Source organism: Zootermopsis nevadensis, unplaced genomic scaffold, assembly GCF_977971745.1.
Source record: "Zootermopsis nevadensis isolate Lab colony 2312 unplaced genomic scaffold, Znev_1.0 Znev_ptg000029l, whole genome shotgun sequence".
Taxonomy (NCBI): domain Eukaryota; kingdom Metazoa; phylum Arthropoda; class Insecta; order Blattodea; family Termopsidae; genus Zootermopsis; species Zootermopsis nevadensis.
The window spans coordinates 6,039,798-6,057,494 of NW_028259161.1; the positions used below are offsets into that span (position 1 = coordinate 6,039,798).

General features: G+C 38.2%; 1 protein-coding gene across 4 annotated transcripts in view; it reads right to left on the minus strand.

The window, feature by feature from the left end:
- pxb (putative Hedgehog signaling attenuator pxb) overlaps positions 1 to 17,697 on the minus strand; it is a 243,404-nt gene that overhangs the window by 140,144 nt on the left and 85,563 nt on the right. Inside the window, exon 3 of one of the 4 annotated variants that reach the window (XM_087358166.1) lies at positions 16,388 to 16,441. The exons of the other annotated variants lie outside the window; for them this stretch is intronic. The gene's annotated coding sequence lies outside the window, so the exon portion shown is untranslated. The remainder of the gene's footprint in view (positions 1 to 16,387; positions 16,442 to 17,697) is intronic. 4 annotated transcript variants of the gene reach the window in all.

A 17,697-nucleotide genomic window follows, 5' to 3' on the forward strand; every position in this document is an offset into this window, starting at 1 on the left:
TGATTCAGCTGTAGTGTGTCGTCCTGTACAGATCAGTGGTATTCAACCTTTTTTGTTCGCGTACCCCCAGATATAATTTATCTTCAACTTTGTACCCCCAAAGTTGTTGGTGTATAATTCAAGTTATACACAGTATATAATCTACATCTAAAATAAATTAAATAAATTACATTACTGATTATTCAGTGTTTATCATAAAATAATATTTTTTTTTAAATTTCACGTACTCCCTAATATGTATTCGCGTACCCCCGGGGGTACGCGTACCCCAGGTTGAATACCACTAGTACAGCGCACCCTGTCGAATTTCTGTGGAGCTAGTTAAATTCAATATCGCAGCTGGCGCTGATGCAGGCATCAAACAAAAGAGTTCAGAAAAGCGGCGAGTCCATGCTTTTGGGAGAGTATTACTGATGCTGTGTATGGATGGGGCTTTAATCATACTATGACCGTAAACAGTACATAATCCTGTTATCAAATTACGACAACCCCGGGGGAGAAATCCCAAAACCGCAACACCGAAGAAAATTACTGTTCACCCGAAATAAGAGTGACGGATAAAGTAGAAAATATTTAATAAAACTCGTTCGTTTAACCTTTGAAAGCTTGCATAACACTGATAACAGAACGGTAGGAGAAGTGCACTCCCTGCTCTCGACGTTTTAGTATGATCGGTAAGCGACATTTCGGTAGGAAGTCGGTAAGAATGTCGGCCTGTTTACCGACTACGACGACTGGCGTCAATCATGGTCTTCTCAAGTCTCTCAAGGCGAATGATATGAAAAAACTTTAAAACCGGTCACGACTGTCCCATCGCGTCCGATTCTCTATAAACCTTGTAGTTGAAATAGCGTCATTTTATATCCTGAGAGCCAATATTAATGTTACATTTCAATATTAAATACAATTGTATTTTTAGCTCTTACCGAATCTGTTAACTATTTTTGAGCAACAGTGAAGAAATTAAAAAATAAACTCCAGTAAAAAATTAAACAAAATATAAAGAAAAAATAACAAAAAATAAAATTCGAACATTCTTAAAAAGATAGTTAACATAAAACCCACTAAAATAAACAAAACAAAAAAATTCTATATACAATTGTTATATCCAAAATGTTTACATAGAATTTAACAAATTCTTATCTTAATTAGAAATGTATTTTTGATTAGATGTATATTCAACATTAAACAAATGCTTCTTATCCTGTTTTGTTAAAGGAGATAAAGTTGAATGTACCCAGTACATTTTAAAGTGAACCATCCATACAAAATTTCATGTACATACGAAGTGGACAGAAACGTGGAACAAGCGACGGAGAGAGGGGATGTGGTCGCGATAAGCTCAGTATGTCGACGTCTATGAATGCAGAACGAGCATCGCACGCCATTTCGGAGTAAAGACGCAGTTCAGCCGACGTGGGTAAGCCATCTCGCAGAATCAACATACCACATGCGCGCGGCAGTTCAGATATGGCAATACTACGCCACCGTCGCATTTTGTAACGCGAATCTCCTTCCTGGGTAAAATAATATACTATACTGTAACACGTTTTATGATAAATAAAAGTATAATTAAAAGCTTTTATTGCACTCTGCATGCCATGACTGCTGGTTAACGTGCATACACATCACACTAAAAATTTTCATTTGCAACCTTCCATACACTACAATGTGACACGTATCTCAGATGGAATTACGTACTTTAGGTGCTGAAAAGCGAGACCTGCACTGGGCGAATTGTACTTTTATTGCAAATCCCTCTCAAAGTTTCGTGTTTTAGGACGCACATTTCTTTATACTAGGCTCGGCATTACTCAAGGGCTTCTCTGTACTGTGTACAGGGAATATGAAAATGATTTACCTAACGATGGTGACAGTATGTAAGGATCGTTAATGCGTAGCTGATGTGGCGTAGAGTATGATCATCTTCCACTACACGCATGAGTCAACTGAGAACGTATAATCTAATTTTAACTGAATTTGATGTTGAAGAATTTCACGAAAAACTGTTACACCATTTAAAGTTTCATTTAGGATTGTCAATTTCAACGTAAGTTTTACATGCAGCACAAATAATTTTCGAGTTTACTTTAAATACTCGTAAAGTGCTTTCTGGCTTATTTGAATAAACACGGAAAATAAGTTGCATAAACGGATTTAGCTTAGATTAACACTCACTAAAATATTTAACTAAAATATATCATTGTGATCAAAGATTGATTCCTGCGCTATTAAATTCACTTTTTATCCTCTCGTATACATGTCGTATACTCCCGCCACACTCCCTTACATGTATATGACAATAACATTACAATGACCATACTGTACAAGCTTGTAACGTATTACAGAAATCCTGACCGTAAATTACTAACAGAGACACAATGGTAAGATCGTTTATGTTGCATTTCATTCTGTAAGTTGTGATTACTATGAAGAAAAAAGTTGACTGAAACAGTCATTACTAATTAAACTAAATCAAAATTTATATACCTTCATTATTATTTATAATTACTAATTAGTTAATTTCTTTTCACAGTTGTTCTTCCAGAAGTCGATAGTTATTAAGCTGGTCATAAAATTCGCTATTTTACGAAATCCTAAAGAAGTTTTATCGTGACTGACGCCTGTGTATGTAGGGGTATACATATTTTATATTCTTCATATAAAAAAATGGCATGCTGTACAATGGATCCGGTATGGAGTACCACATTTGTGAAAACTGTAACGTAAGGAAAGAGTAGTTAGATCACTAAAAACATACATCTGAATTAGAGTTAGATCCACATTTTCTTTTCTTTAAAATTCAAACGCATCTAAAGGTTTTAACATTTTTCTGTCGACACGAAGGAGCCCAATGGAAATCACCTCAGCTACCAGCAAGTCTTTCCTTAATACAAGGCGCCAATTTATAAAATTTGTTCAATGTAAGAGTCTAAAAGCCTGTTAACTCACGAAACCATTTCAGGATACGTCCACATTTTCCTCCCGTCTCTCACATTAACGCAGTCGCCCTCTGCTTGGTCCACGTCCAACGCTAGACGCCAGGCGTTGCGACGACACGAACCCAGCGTCTGGCACAAACAGAGTTTTAGAACCGACAAGTCACGTTTGATACACGGGGATTCCTTCTCATCCAGGATTGCATCCCACTCATCTTCATGAGCTTGTGTCTGTGTGGCTGGACTTCCCGGCGTCTTCTTATTTTTCCTTACATACAGAAGACATCACCGTTACAGCATGATAAAAAAATATAGTTCACGCGCCTTGATTTCTTGAGTGTTTTTTTCTGTGCAACGATTTACAAAGTACTACTATTGATGTATTCCGTTATTGCATTACATTACGGCGAACATAATTTGTACTTTCGCATCATTTTACATGTGAGATCAAATCAAGGAGTGACTATGACAGTATTTTATTTATTTTCGTTCGCCGCGTCCATTGCTACTTGCTTATTTTTTTAAGCAGCAACCACTGAAAATTAAAGAAGTAAAAACTTTCGAGAAACCTATTCTGTTTCCAGCTTCAGATATGCACATGAATACATCATGAACAAGAGTGGAGAGGAAATAAAATTCTTCGAAACGCAGAAGTTTGTCTGAAAGTACACGCTAATAAAACCCGGAACGACTTGATGAAGGTTTCCAATATCGCCGTTAACTCCTGAAAATGGATGTAGTCGTATGAACGATTGGGTGATGACAACAGGGAAATGGATAAGGAATATGTGGCCTGACTGAGGCCGAGTGTGTCTTACAGTCAGTCGACCGCAAATGCTTCTTCAAACTGTCTTTTAAATGTACGAAGAAAGAAAGACTTTAATCACTGGGATAGTCATTAGAGAACTAAACAATGGCGACTAATTGAATTTCTTCATTTATATGGTTGTGGGCGTTATTTCGTAATGACGTATCATTATTTTCTTGGATAATGCATACCTGAGTAAATCCACAACGCATTAAGTTTAATATAATTTTAATAAAATTATAAGTATTAGGATTAAGCGTAGTGTACTTGCAGAAACACAGAATAGAACTAGATTTCTTAAACAGATGGCTAGACTGCAGTAAACTTATTAGCGAAGTTAATAAGAAGAGTTTAATTTCAGTCGCAGCTGGTGTTGCTAGTTGCTATTATTAACAGTACGGTTTTACAGCTGGCTTCCTAGGGACAGCGTTATCGTCATCTTCAGACTGTCGTGTCGTAGCATTAAACTGCAAGAACCTACTTGTCAGTCCAACACAGCTTGATGTGTGGACAATGCGGTATGGACCTCCAATGACCATCTACGACCTTGCGACCAATCAAGTCTCTGACGCAATGCGCGGTCGCACAATACATCACGATTACTTCAGCTTCATCTCGCCTTGCAACAGTGTGGAACGTCCTCACGTAAATCAATTAATTAATTTAAATTTAAATTGTATTAAAAACAGTGTTCAAAACGCTTTATAGTACCAACATGATGACCTTGTCACCCACTGGCTGGCTACAGAAACAGAATTCGACTGACCGTTCAGGTTTGCTTATGGTAATTTATTTGAAAATGTATAAACATTTGAATAAATACGTCAGTAACGAAGACATTTCACTATGGCAAGTGAAAGAAAGACCATCACCAACTTCAAGAGTGAACATGATCGAGTAGTTACCATTTCTACATCGCATTCTCATTATCCTGATGGCGGTAACTGGTTATGTTTATTAATCCATACAACTAAATGTTGGTATTTTACAATGAAACATGCCACACCCACTTCCATCCACATCCCTACCAATTATTCAATCACAATTCACTTCTCATTCACTGAAAACAAACATAATTTAAATAAGCCCTGAATAACATTTCGTAACACAACATTGGTAAATGTATAGACATGTTTACTACTAGCTCCCTGGTAGCAGAACCCGCAGGTCCAATACCGAAGTCCGCCACCGGACTCGATCCTGGGCAAACTCCATTCATTTACTATCCTCACAACCCACCTCCCTAAGACCCATCTTGATATTATCTTCCCATCAACTTCTTGGTCTGCCCAGTGGTCGTTTTCCATGTTTTTCGTACACCTTCTTGTACAAGTAAACCAGATTCTCTTCAAAGCTGTAAGACCCTCTTACACATTCTCTGTGTTTAACTCGTCAGACGGTATTCAGAACTCCGCCATACAGACTTTTCCAACTTTTTCCATAATCTTTAAGATTAGTTTTGGGAAAATATTAGAAAAAAAACAGAATTGGAGGGTTTTTAACGGAAGGACCAAGTTGAGCGCGATTCTTCATCAGCCAAGTTTCTGACAGTGGACCGCCACAGACAACTTGAGGGATGTTGAACAATAAACTGTCGCCTCATCAGCAAGAAATGGAGGGAAAAAAGATGTCTTGTACGAGTCACAGTGAATTACAGCGTTAGAGTCTGAAACTTGCAGACAATAAAAGTAAAGAACGCTTTCATTTTATCTCGCAGGCCAACTGAAACAACAGTTAGTGACGTTTTGGTTGAATATCACCAATTCCAGAAACAATCATTCAGTACAAAATATTTTGTTAAACCAGAGAAAAAGAAATATGTATGGCCTCATTCAGTAGCGAGCCATATAATAATCATTCTATTTTACCATCTTTTGTGTAATGTTTCAACCAAAAGAATTGAAACAAAACATCACGAGTATTAATATAACTTATAACCTCTTTACTTACATGTGATTCACTTAAATACACTATCAGGAGCTCAGAGTAGGCACACCGAATCACAGAATGATTGCTGAGTAAAGAATTTCAAGAGATATGCAAGGATGCGGCCATCATTTAATTTAGTGTAATATCAGGGCATTCGCCTAGAGGTATTGTGTAAAACCACGGAACACCGGAGTCGAAATATAGATCTCTGCGTCGAGATTTGAACATGTAATGCAGGTGCTAACCACTTGCCCAAGAACGTAGGTCTATTAATACGATATACAGACAAATCTATGATCATAAATATTCTTACGATTTATATTTCTAATTGTATGGGCACTATAATGAAAATCATTCAGGGGTTATGTCCGGCAATAATTTAGCTGGAAGAAACATATGAGATAATTTTAGGTCTAATAGGGTTAGCGTTATCAGATAATCTTTTTTCAGGGCCATAGATAAAGAAGGAATGGAGACCAGAATAGCCAGCTTCCGAAACGTCGCATATTCACAGTTTTCTTCCAGACAATGTACAACGCCCAAAGACAATATCACCGGCGAAATCTTATCTAAAGGAAATATTCTTCAAAACCAATCACTTAGTTGCAAAATGACTGATTGATGGTTATGGACGTATATTGCACAGAAGCATTTAAAAAACTGTCAGCTCCACAAAGTTTTCTTTGCATCTCCTACTAATTTTAAGGGAATAGATGTAAATATACCAAAATTTCAATGATAATACAAAGCACTTTAGTCATATTTCATACAACTTCAAAAACTGAACGCTTTTCATAAGTCCGTCTTAATACGACGATGTCCTCATTCAAAAGCTGCGGTTACCGGGATCTTTTACTAAGGAGGCTTATGTCCACATAAACCGTGTCTATCACACAATACCTCTACTAATGCTGATGATAAACTCTGCTCGTTAATACTTATTGGATCGGTACTAAACAAGGTGCTTGGACATTGAACGATGACCAGAATGTCGATAAAGGAAGTCCATTAGCGTCTACATATTAGGTAACACTTCTCTGAAGAGCGATCCAATAAGTTGCTAATGGGGAAACTACAGTCTGTTCACAAACATTAATGTCAACACTGTCATGTTCGTTTTGTGGAAAATGTAATATGCTAAAAATTCTGAAAAATCTTAGGTACATACGTATACCTACATGTATTGTTTACTACGATGTTTTCTGTAAAAATGTTAAAAATAATAACAACCATAAAAATACAGGAATAATAATTCTAACCTAAAACTACAAATTGTTAGGTTATTTTAACAACAAGCAGTTCTAAAAGAGTAATCCGTACCGAAATACACACAATATCATTATACGTTCTTTCTAGTGCACATTTAGAAGTACGGAGTCCGCATGTCTCGCCAAACAGATTTGTCGCGCATTTAAAAACTGCCATAAGTTTCCAGGTTTCTGAATCAAAAAATCTAAAACTCACAATTCACATAATCGACATTCCAATATTCAAATTTAAATTTTAACACTTACCATAATGTACAATTTCTTAACTTAAACTAAGATAATGAAAACTAACCACGCCTAGCTTAAACGTAAAATAACTTTAAATAACCTGTCCCAATTTGACAACCAAACCTTACCTAACCTAAATCATAACTCTTTCGTAACTAGTTTTGTGTAGAGTTAACACAATCCGTCAGTAGTTAAGACAATTATGGTCCGCGAAACTAAAAATATCACAGAACTTGAATAAATTGCTCACTCACAATTTTCATGACAGTGTAAAAGATATCTGAAGTTCAGACACGTGTTAGGTTAGGTGAAAAATTACCCATGTATTCTATTCCCTAAGTTGCAGAAAATCGTCTTGATCAAGACTTCTTCGACCGAAGCCTTACGTTCTTAACACGTTTTATTAGCAGTAAAGAGTCTAACATATTCAAAATGGTTTTCCAAGGCTTCTGTTATTGCTTCAGAACGAACTACTAGGATAGCAGTTCAAGACAGACTATGGCCATTCCGTTCTCCATTCTCCTGTCTCTTATCCACCAACTTATTCAAAGCTCCACACACGATACAACGTTGTTAAAACAGTAAAACTGAGTAACACGTGGCCATTCCTTAAAGACGTTATTAGGTCTACTTATTATCAATTATCAAATGGGATCTACGGATTTGTAAGAAGTTGATTGTGGCCAAAGTTCTATTTCGACAGTCGCACTGGATACCTGGAAAAGCCACAATCTCACGACAACGAATAATCCACCTGATATATGAACCGAGTACCTCGTTGCTGCTACACCAATCTGCTCGGTGTTTCGTCAAAGAACCAAAGGGCCTGTTTTCAGGTCGTTAATCGTAAGAAACCTTTGGTCTGTCGAATTTGTGCCGTTAACCCAGCAACGGTGAGACTTGGAAATAATTAAAATGCCTCTTAATGGAAAAAGTCGCGATGTTTTTGAGACTACCTATAGAAGGGTAAGCCACTATTAGTGTCACGTCTCCAGCCTTATCCTGCACACACAGAATCTCTGTCAGAGCACAAACACATCTTTCCAGCAATTCGATCTGACATCCTCCGCGGCGGCTTCGTGGTATACAACTGGATTACCGGCCTTAAGTTCCAAGACAATTAAAAGAGATGGGACAACTTCCAAGACGCTATATACACAAATGAACTATAATAAATAAAGCGATAAAATTATGGCCAAGAAACTTAAAATTCCTATCGAATTATTTAACGAATGAACAACTTACTATCTCGTATGCTCGGTATTCGACAAGTGCGCTTCTGGACGGCAAATAAATTTAAAGACAGTGGAACCTCGATATACCGCGCCTCGTTAAACCGCGGCTGCGATCATGTAACCCAATACGATTACATATGTTTAACGTCCTACAAATTTCTATGAACTGTTACTGCATTACGTGACTATTCTCGTAAGGAGGCGTAAATGTTAAGCAATTTAGAGTGGTCTGTGCCAGTAGCTATGGTGAAGCGTAAGTTTAAAATGTGCCTAAAATTTCATGCATTTAATCACTGGATAATACATAATACATAATATCAGGGATTCCAAAATTATACAAATATCAATTTCACATATAACGCGGGTATTGAAGCTGTCCCCCGAAACCAGCGTTATAACTAGTTCCCATTGTAGTTTTATTTGTTGTATAATTTACTTTTATTTTTATTGTGCTAATGATCGCATGTAATGATAAGATAATGAATTAATAATACTTTGGAACGGATATAAAATGAAGCTGCTTTGGGGTTTAATTTAATGTACTCTCACGGAGTTCGGGTGTGGAGACTGAGAAAACCCACGAATAAACTGACCCTGGATAGGTCTCCGGGCAGAGGTTTCAACCAGTAATCTCACGAGTGCTAATCAGTCGGCGCCGATCAGAGGGACTAAACACGTTGTGGCGCCTTGGGCGGAGAGTGGATACCGTTCAATATACACGGTCTAACCTAACCTAACTGAACCTAACTTAACGTTGCGACACTGACCATAGCGTTGCCTTCGAAATACGCCAAACTTACCGCAGATATTGAACTAGAAAACCGACGCCGAGCGTAGCGACCCTATTAGCCGCGACGCCATCATTGTATAACGCGTGTGCGTCTCAAACAGTTGGGATAACATTGGGAGTGAATTTGTGAAATTGACGCCCGGCGTCGCGCCGCCAACCACCGCGACGCCTTCAAATAACGCCAAATTTTCATCAGATGTGTCCAGATGACAGCGAGCACTCAATTAGAAAACCGACGCCGAGCGTCGTGACGCCATCACATGACGCAGAAAATGGCGTCAAACCCGTTGTACTACGGTGGGCACGATACTAGATAGTCTGCGCCGATCAGAGGGACTAAACACGTCGTGGCGCCTTCGGCGGAAAGTGGATACCGTTCAATATACACGGTCTAAGCTAACTTAACCCAACCTAACCTATCCTAACCTAATCCAACCCAACCTAACCTAACCTAACCTAACCTAACCTAACCCAACCTAACCGAAAATAACAACGTTGCAACGCTCATCATGGCGTTGCCTTCGAAATGCGCCAAACTTACTGCAGATATTGAACTAGAAAACCGACGCCGAGCGTCGTGACGCTATTAGCCGCGACGGCATCATTGTATCACACGTGTGCGTCTCAAACAGTTGGGATAACATTGAGAGCGAATTTGTGAAATCGACGCCCGGCGTCGCGACGCCAACCATCGCAACGCCTTCAAATAACGCCAAATTTTCATCAGATGTATCCAGATGGCAGCGAGCACTCAATTATAAACCGACGCCGAGCGTCGTGACGCCATCAAATGACGCCAAAAATTGCGTCAAACCTGTTGTATTACGGTGGGCACGATACTAGATAGTCGGCGCCGATCAGAGGGATTAAACACGTCGTGGCGCCTTCGGCGGAAAGTGGATACCGTTCAATATACACGGTCTAACCTAACCTAACCTAATCCAACCCACCTAACCTAACCAACCTAACCGAACCGAACCTAACTTAACGTTGCGACGCTGATCATGGCGTTGCCTTCGAAATACGCCAAACTTACCGCACATATTGAACTAGAAAACCGACGCCGAGCGTCGCGACGCTATTAGCCGCGACGCCATCATTGTATTACACGTGTGCGTCTCAAACAGTTGGGATAACATTGAGAGCAAATTTGTGAAATCGACAGCGACGTGGTACAGTGTGACGCAGTATGGTGAGGTGTAATATGATGTGGTATGTTGTCCTAAGGTTATGAATAGTTTGGTATATCATTATAAGACCAATACTAGTTTACTATCTCAGAAATTTTCACACAATTTTGTTGCGTGCATGTACTATGTTTTCAACTCAATCACATTATCCAACGTCGTTTGGATTCTGTGGAAATGTTACTGATTAGATTTGATGTATAAGCTGGTACAAAAGTCAGGGCACACTCGAAATGAAAACGCGTATGAATGTATGTGAATGCGATTTTATACTTAATTTAACAACTTTTCATGTCTGCCCTTCAAGTTTCTTTACAACCACGTACATTCGTTTCGTGTACTTTACATGACTGAAACACTTTCAGTCGCGGTAACATAGTGAACTTCAGCGAGGCATTTTTTGGTTTGGTTCGCTTCAGGTGTTGTTCGTTCATTTTTCAAAGAAAAGTTTCAGTTACGCAACAGCCCATCTGAATAACGTTCAGTAGCTTCTAATGTAAGCCTTTCCTTGTATCTGAATGCTTACTTGTAAATCTGATGGGGGCTGTTTCCATGGTTACACTTGGGGCTGCAGTGGAAGGAAACCCTTGGTAACTAACGTGACTTGAATGGAAGTCCTCGCAAAGTGTAGTACTTTGCACGTGTTCTCCATCCTTCGAGAGGATTTTTTTATTTTATTTTTTTGGGAATGCTTCCCCAAACCGTACTTCATGCGCTTAGAATCGAGACTCGTCACATAAAGAAAAACGGTTGAAAGAAAGAAAAGGGGAGAAGTAGTTCAAAACGTTGGTCGATATACGTGATTTTTCGTCATATTCAAACTGCTTGGTTGTTCAGTTTATGTGCCATAAGGACGTTTGTCCTTGCCATGAATCGCGTACCATTCTCGGGTGATTTAGAAACAACGCACTGTCCAATTTCAAGAGAAATTCAACGTGACAATTTCCCAAAGTTCTTTTTATTTTCTGTTACTACAGCATACATTCCATAACTACCACTTCCATAACATTTGAAGTCCTGAGATATAACACATGCTTTAAAAAATACGTATATCAGCTGACTGACTTCTTAGTGTCATTTTCATCTGACATAACCATCGTTCGATCCTGTACACTCAACCAAGCTCCAAAGACTTTTAAGAAGCCAGTATAAGAAAGGGTGTGCATGCATCGGCACAGAAGTTTATTGACGTGTCAGTGGTTTTCTCGGCCTGCCCAATGAAGGCGATTACTCACTACCTTGATGATTGAGGCAGCAAACATATTTCTACCAGAAAAAGTAGACTCAAAGAGATTCAGCATCATAAAATGTGGTTCCCCTTTCTCTGTAAATATAACAAAATGCCTGTTCTTTGGAATTTTTCAACTAGCTAACCTGCTAAGCGACTAGGCCCACTCCATGATACAGTGTCTTTCTTTCAAACATTATCATTGACATTTACGAGTACTAACTATGAAGGTTTCAGTTTACAATGTTGAACACGACGCCCTCGTCTTACGTCCACTTCTAAATATCTTTACATTTGTTGTAACATTTTTACATTCTCTAATTTCCTTTTAAATTTACTACATCCCTAAATATACAGTTGCTCAGCTGTTCCAGAATTGACATGTTTATGATATCACAAGACCTTCGCCATGCTAATAACATCCAGACACTGGACTGTATTCTGTGCCACCTACATCCAGTTCATATCTACAACAATTATTCAAAATCTCATTCGATATCTTTAATTTCAACACACAATAAAATGAGGCATACGTCGAATAAACACATACTGTAAATCCTCTCTGTACCGATTTTAATATTGTTGGCTAAAATCTCATTAACAGCCATGAATTGTAACAGAAAATCGACATATAGTTAAGTTAACATGCTCCAACTATAGTTTTTATTTAACATAAATTATGTATTACACATACGTCTGTCATTATACAGACTCAAAACCTAACCAATGCCAGTGTTAAATCTTTCTATTGTCATTTTACACCATTCTGACTACCTAATCTGGATATTTCAGTCGACTACACCGTCCATTAGATGATATGTCTACGACATGAGACTATTCCTGTAAAACTTGGCGGCCTTCTGGCATAGAATCCGCTAGAACTTCGTTGCTGAAGTAGAACTGTATTTAATTTCACTCAGAGAGATTTTCTTAAAAATTTCGTGGCAGTGTAAATCATTTCTTACAGGAATTAACAGTGTCTTGCCGGATACAAACGCAGTGTAACAAAAATAGACGAATACCTTCAACAGCAATGTGAAAATTACGTTTAGTCTTTCTGAAGAGCTTTGTTAACGTTCTAGATGAGTCCTACAAGTTCTCAGCCTCTGTAAAAACAACTTTGCCATCGTGTTACACAGTTTAACAACTCTGATGTAACTAGATTCAATGATTTCTTTAACTTCGTCGAAGAAGTTTTAGCAACTCGATTTTACCCAAACGGTCTGTTTAGTTTAGATCAGAACCGCTAGCCATCACCAGCACCAGAAGTACAGAAAGAAAGGAAGAAATAGAAAAGGAAGTCTCCAAAACCATTTCTGAAGTTCTTTTCCAGATCGAAGAACTTTTAATACAGTTGAGGTTTCAACACTTACATGAACAAGTTGAACACTGTCTGTTCAACATAATTTAGAGCTGGGTTTCAGACAAATCTTAACTAGTGAAATAAACGATTCTGACGTAAATATATAATGTGCAACTGAATACATTGTTTATAACACATGTCGCTTGAAATGAGTCATTTCTAAAATATTTTAACACGTAATTTTTCCGAAAAATCTATGTCTAAAGTTTGTGGTGTCATTTAACATATTTTAAAATATATTTTGGCGTGTTTCGAAGAGTAATTTTGAAGTATCCATTAGTTCCATAATTCCTTCCGTCCATCGATATACAAAAAAATTAAACCTATCTAAACGATTTTAATCAGAGTAGGTATGATGTTGGTTTAGTTTGGTTAAATGTTATGGGCGTTTTAGTGACGGGGTTAATGACTCTTTATACATGCAACTCTTGCCAAATCTGATAAAACGTTTCAGTATAATGGAACTATAAGAGTATCTCACCGCAGTTCGAATAATTAGTCGTTTGTCCTGTTCAGAATGTCGCAAAACGAAGTGATTAATCAATTCCATTGTATCTCAACTTCACTTTAAGATACAATAATAGAAAAATACCGCCACGGTCGTCTAGCGGTTAGAACGCTGGCCTTGTAATCCTGGGGGTCTCGGGTTCGATTCCCGGCGTGCCCGAATTTATAACTTGTGCTGGGCGAGGCCGTGGTCTAGGCAACACGGAGTTTTCCTCCGGGGGCTTCCCCGGTTTCTCCGTGGCATCCCAACAATTACTCCATTCACACACAGAAGAAGGCAATGGCAAACCACTTCTGGATCATCTGCCAAGAACGTATATGAACAGGTCCCAGTCCGAGAAAAGGATGGAAGGATCCTGTTTATATGGACCTGTCGTCAGACAGAACACTAGAAAAATTTTTTTTAAAAAATATAAAAATCCAAGGAAATAAAAAAGTAGGTTACTGGTCTTAAATTAAATAAGTCAAACTGTCTGTGCTGATAATGTTAACTTACTCGGCGAAAACAAAGCTTATAAAAAATATACAAACACTACCAAATAAAAGTAAGAAGGCTAGTCTAGAGAAAAACGCCCAGAAAATTGTATGTGTGTCACCTCAACAGAATGCAGGATGAAATAAGCTATTTAGCCATTCAAAATCGCGTCAAAGCCAACACATTTTGAAACGATAGCACATATCAAAATTGTTTCCATGACGGAATTAAACGCAGATGAATTTAGAGGAATGCTTGCTACCATTCAGTTGTAATCAATTCACCTGCTCGAAAGCGTTGTAAATGTTTATTTATATCTCTTTTATATGGATTTTAGTTTAACGAGAAAGTATGGTCTAATGATGTAAAAGTGTGCTGCTATAAATGTCAAAACCTGATTAACATTTAAGACCCAATTCGTTGTGTAGGCGGTAAAAATAAATAACACAGCATCGAAAACACAAATGGAATGTCACAGTATAAGATTCATAATCTATAGCATTTGCTATACATTATTAGGGCAATCAAACAGAAAAAGAGCGATGAGCCACACATGTAGCACGCATACAGGACTTGGCAATTTCGTAGAACATTCAGCTATGAAACCTGGAGAGAAATGACCGCCTGGGAGACCCAGGTAATGGCGGTACGATAATAATGCATTACACTGACATCTTAAACAAATAGAATATGAGGGTGTGAACTGGACGCAGCTGGCACATAACAGGGTACAGTGAACGGGCTCACGCAAACACAACGATGAACTTTCGTATTACATAAAATGTGGACAATATATTTACCCGCTGAGCGAATACCAGCTTCTCAATAAAGAATCTGTAGCATGTAAATCAAATTCCCTAATTACCTGGACGCACTTGAAAAAATGCAGTCCTACCATGCTAAGAAATGATCTTCTAGGACCCCCACTTGCAAAATAAACGCAAATACTTGGATTATCGATTCTTTTGTTGTTCCGTCCTGATTCTCATGCTTTCGCTTCTTTGTTTCACATTTTATTTCATCTTTCTACCACCTGAATCTCTCTAACTGCTGTAATCCTTCCAACGCCGCATACTTGAAACTTTCTTGTGGCACTTATTAGTTCTATGACGCGTATTAGCGCATCTCCTGTAGGTGGGCGCTGTGTAACTGACAGAGCTGTCATGCGTCCGTCAGCGCCAACACGCGTCACTCAACCCCATGCCAGTACTTTTCTGCCAACTTGATTCTCAATACCGTTGGAGCAAGACAGGCATAACGCGCACAGCTACACGATTATAATTTTGATGCCCTGATAATCACGCTATTGCAAGACAGTAACTATTGAAAGGTAAACAAGTCGAGTTATATTTATTTAACCACATACCAAGTAAGTGGGTTACGTCAGTTCAGCCTGCAGCCTAACTGAGGATTTTAGAATATTTAATCAGCCGCCTTAAAGCGAATTCCGGGATTAAACTATGCCACAACCGTTCCTTCAAATTCGCCGCGTTTAATGTCCCTATTATACCACTGCTATTGCTGTAGTGTTTTAATAAGTACCACGAAACAACACATCTCTATGTAACGCTAGAGTAATAACGAACTAGCTCTTTATATCCATTTTTACCGAACAAGTTTCTGGTCCTTTTGTAAGAGGACACACACAGACACACAAAGGGAAGAAACGTGATCCCATTTTTGTCGGTGACAGATAAGCCAGACAGGCCCCCCAGAACGATTTCATATCACACCACAATGTGATCGGTTGTGAATGTTTCCGTGGGCATATGGACAGTTACAATTATGACAATGTGACAAGAGGGGTTTGTGTTGTAGGGGCCACGGGGATGCTATTCAAAAGGGGACGCTATTGGGATATTTCTTGCTGTTCTCGTCGAACACGATAGCAGAACAACTTGGTCGATGGAAACAGGAGAAGCAGTACCATTTTAAACACGCCTTTCAGAGTAAAGAATATGTGACTGATCACGGCGCAACAAAGCTAGAGGGCGGTGTCTTTCCGTATGTTGAAGTCAGGGATCTGACATCCATAAGTGATGTCTAAATACGATACAAAAGACCTTCATTCACGTTTATATTTTGACGTAGAATTTATGCTCTGTACACTGTCATTATGTACACTAAATAATGATAGGCTTATAAATATCGCTCCTGTAGAAATAACATATAATTAAGACAATCTGTCTACTGTCATGCATAAATAAGTAGGTAAAATACAATTCTATTGTACGAAAATCTTTAAGCCATGTAACAGGTTAGCTTCGAAACATCTGCCACTCTCAAGAATTAACAAGATGAACATGCCAATGAAATACAGAATTATGATGATAATGACGACGACGGTGACAAAGACATGATGATGATAATATAATGAAATGTATATCTTCTTATGCTTAATATGCATACTGATATCAAAATGTAACTTACAGATTTTACGCAAATCACACGTTGTCAGCGATGTTTCAATCCTCGTCAACTTACCTGAAATAAAACAAGATCGATTAAAATAAAAACATCAGACACAGTATTTACAACTAAGCATCCACAATTCACGCTTGTTACGAATAAAAATGTCGCGTCCTATAAAGCAAATATAAAAACGTTTACACGAAGTTACTAACCCTTTGAAGCAGAATGTCATACACATATTTAAAAATATTGTTCGTATCTGAAACAAAACACAAACGCTCCTCCTTCACAAAGACCAATTCGTTAATGATTAGGGAAATAATTGCTGTCATTCTAAGAACTTCTCGGTGGACAAAATAAAGAGATACTGCATGTTAAAACATGTGGTACATAAGTAACGTAACAACTGTGTTTTAAACAAAGAGTATAAGCCAATGGAAGAGGACATCTGAACTGTATCTGTAACAAGAAGATTTACATATTTAACTTCATGTAGGAATAGCAAATACAGACTAATCACAATTTCAACAAATCTCTACAATTCAGTCAAGAATAACGAGTAATTTATTAATTCATAATAAAATAGTTCTGATGTTAGAAATACCGCAAGTCAAGAGATTAGATGCGGACTTCTCAACGTGGTGACCCGGGCTCAATCTCGGTTGATTCGAATGAGATTCGTGGCGGATGAAGCGACATTGGAGCAGGTTATACTTCTATTTCTTTGGTTTCCCTGATAATCGTCATTTTACCACTACTACGAGGTAAGCAATGCCATAACCAATCAACGTTATTCTACCTTAACTCCTAGATCCTAAGTTAAGGGTTTCATTTGTGACCCGACAGTTGACTGGTCTCAGAAAGAGGGCAGTTTCTTATATGTATTTACATTTGTAGCGTTATGGTAGAGACCTGACTTCCCGGCCTTCGGTTATCCGACGTGCCATGCAAATACCCGCTACTATTACCTTAACAAAATAAAAACTCATTTACAAATTTAATTTACGTTCAAAATTGTTTTTGTTTATGAGATGTCTTTATTTGATGTCATATCGTATTTTTTTACCATCTTCTTCTTGATTAGTCTTCCGTATTACCCGGCATTTTCGATTATCCGCCCGTCCTTCTGTTCCGTTGAGGTCATATAAATTGGCTCTACTGTATAATTTTAAAAAGTGAGATGTCATGTCAAATACTAGTGTAATAAAGACCATTAGATGAGCCAAATTAGTCATGACTTAATAGTCGTGTCGTGGGACGGTTATTATTTCGCTAAGTCACCTTATACAAGTTCCGTGCAATGACGCCACTTCGTTGTTTCACAGTGT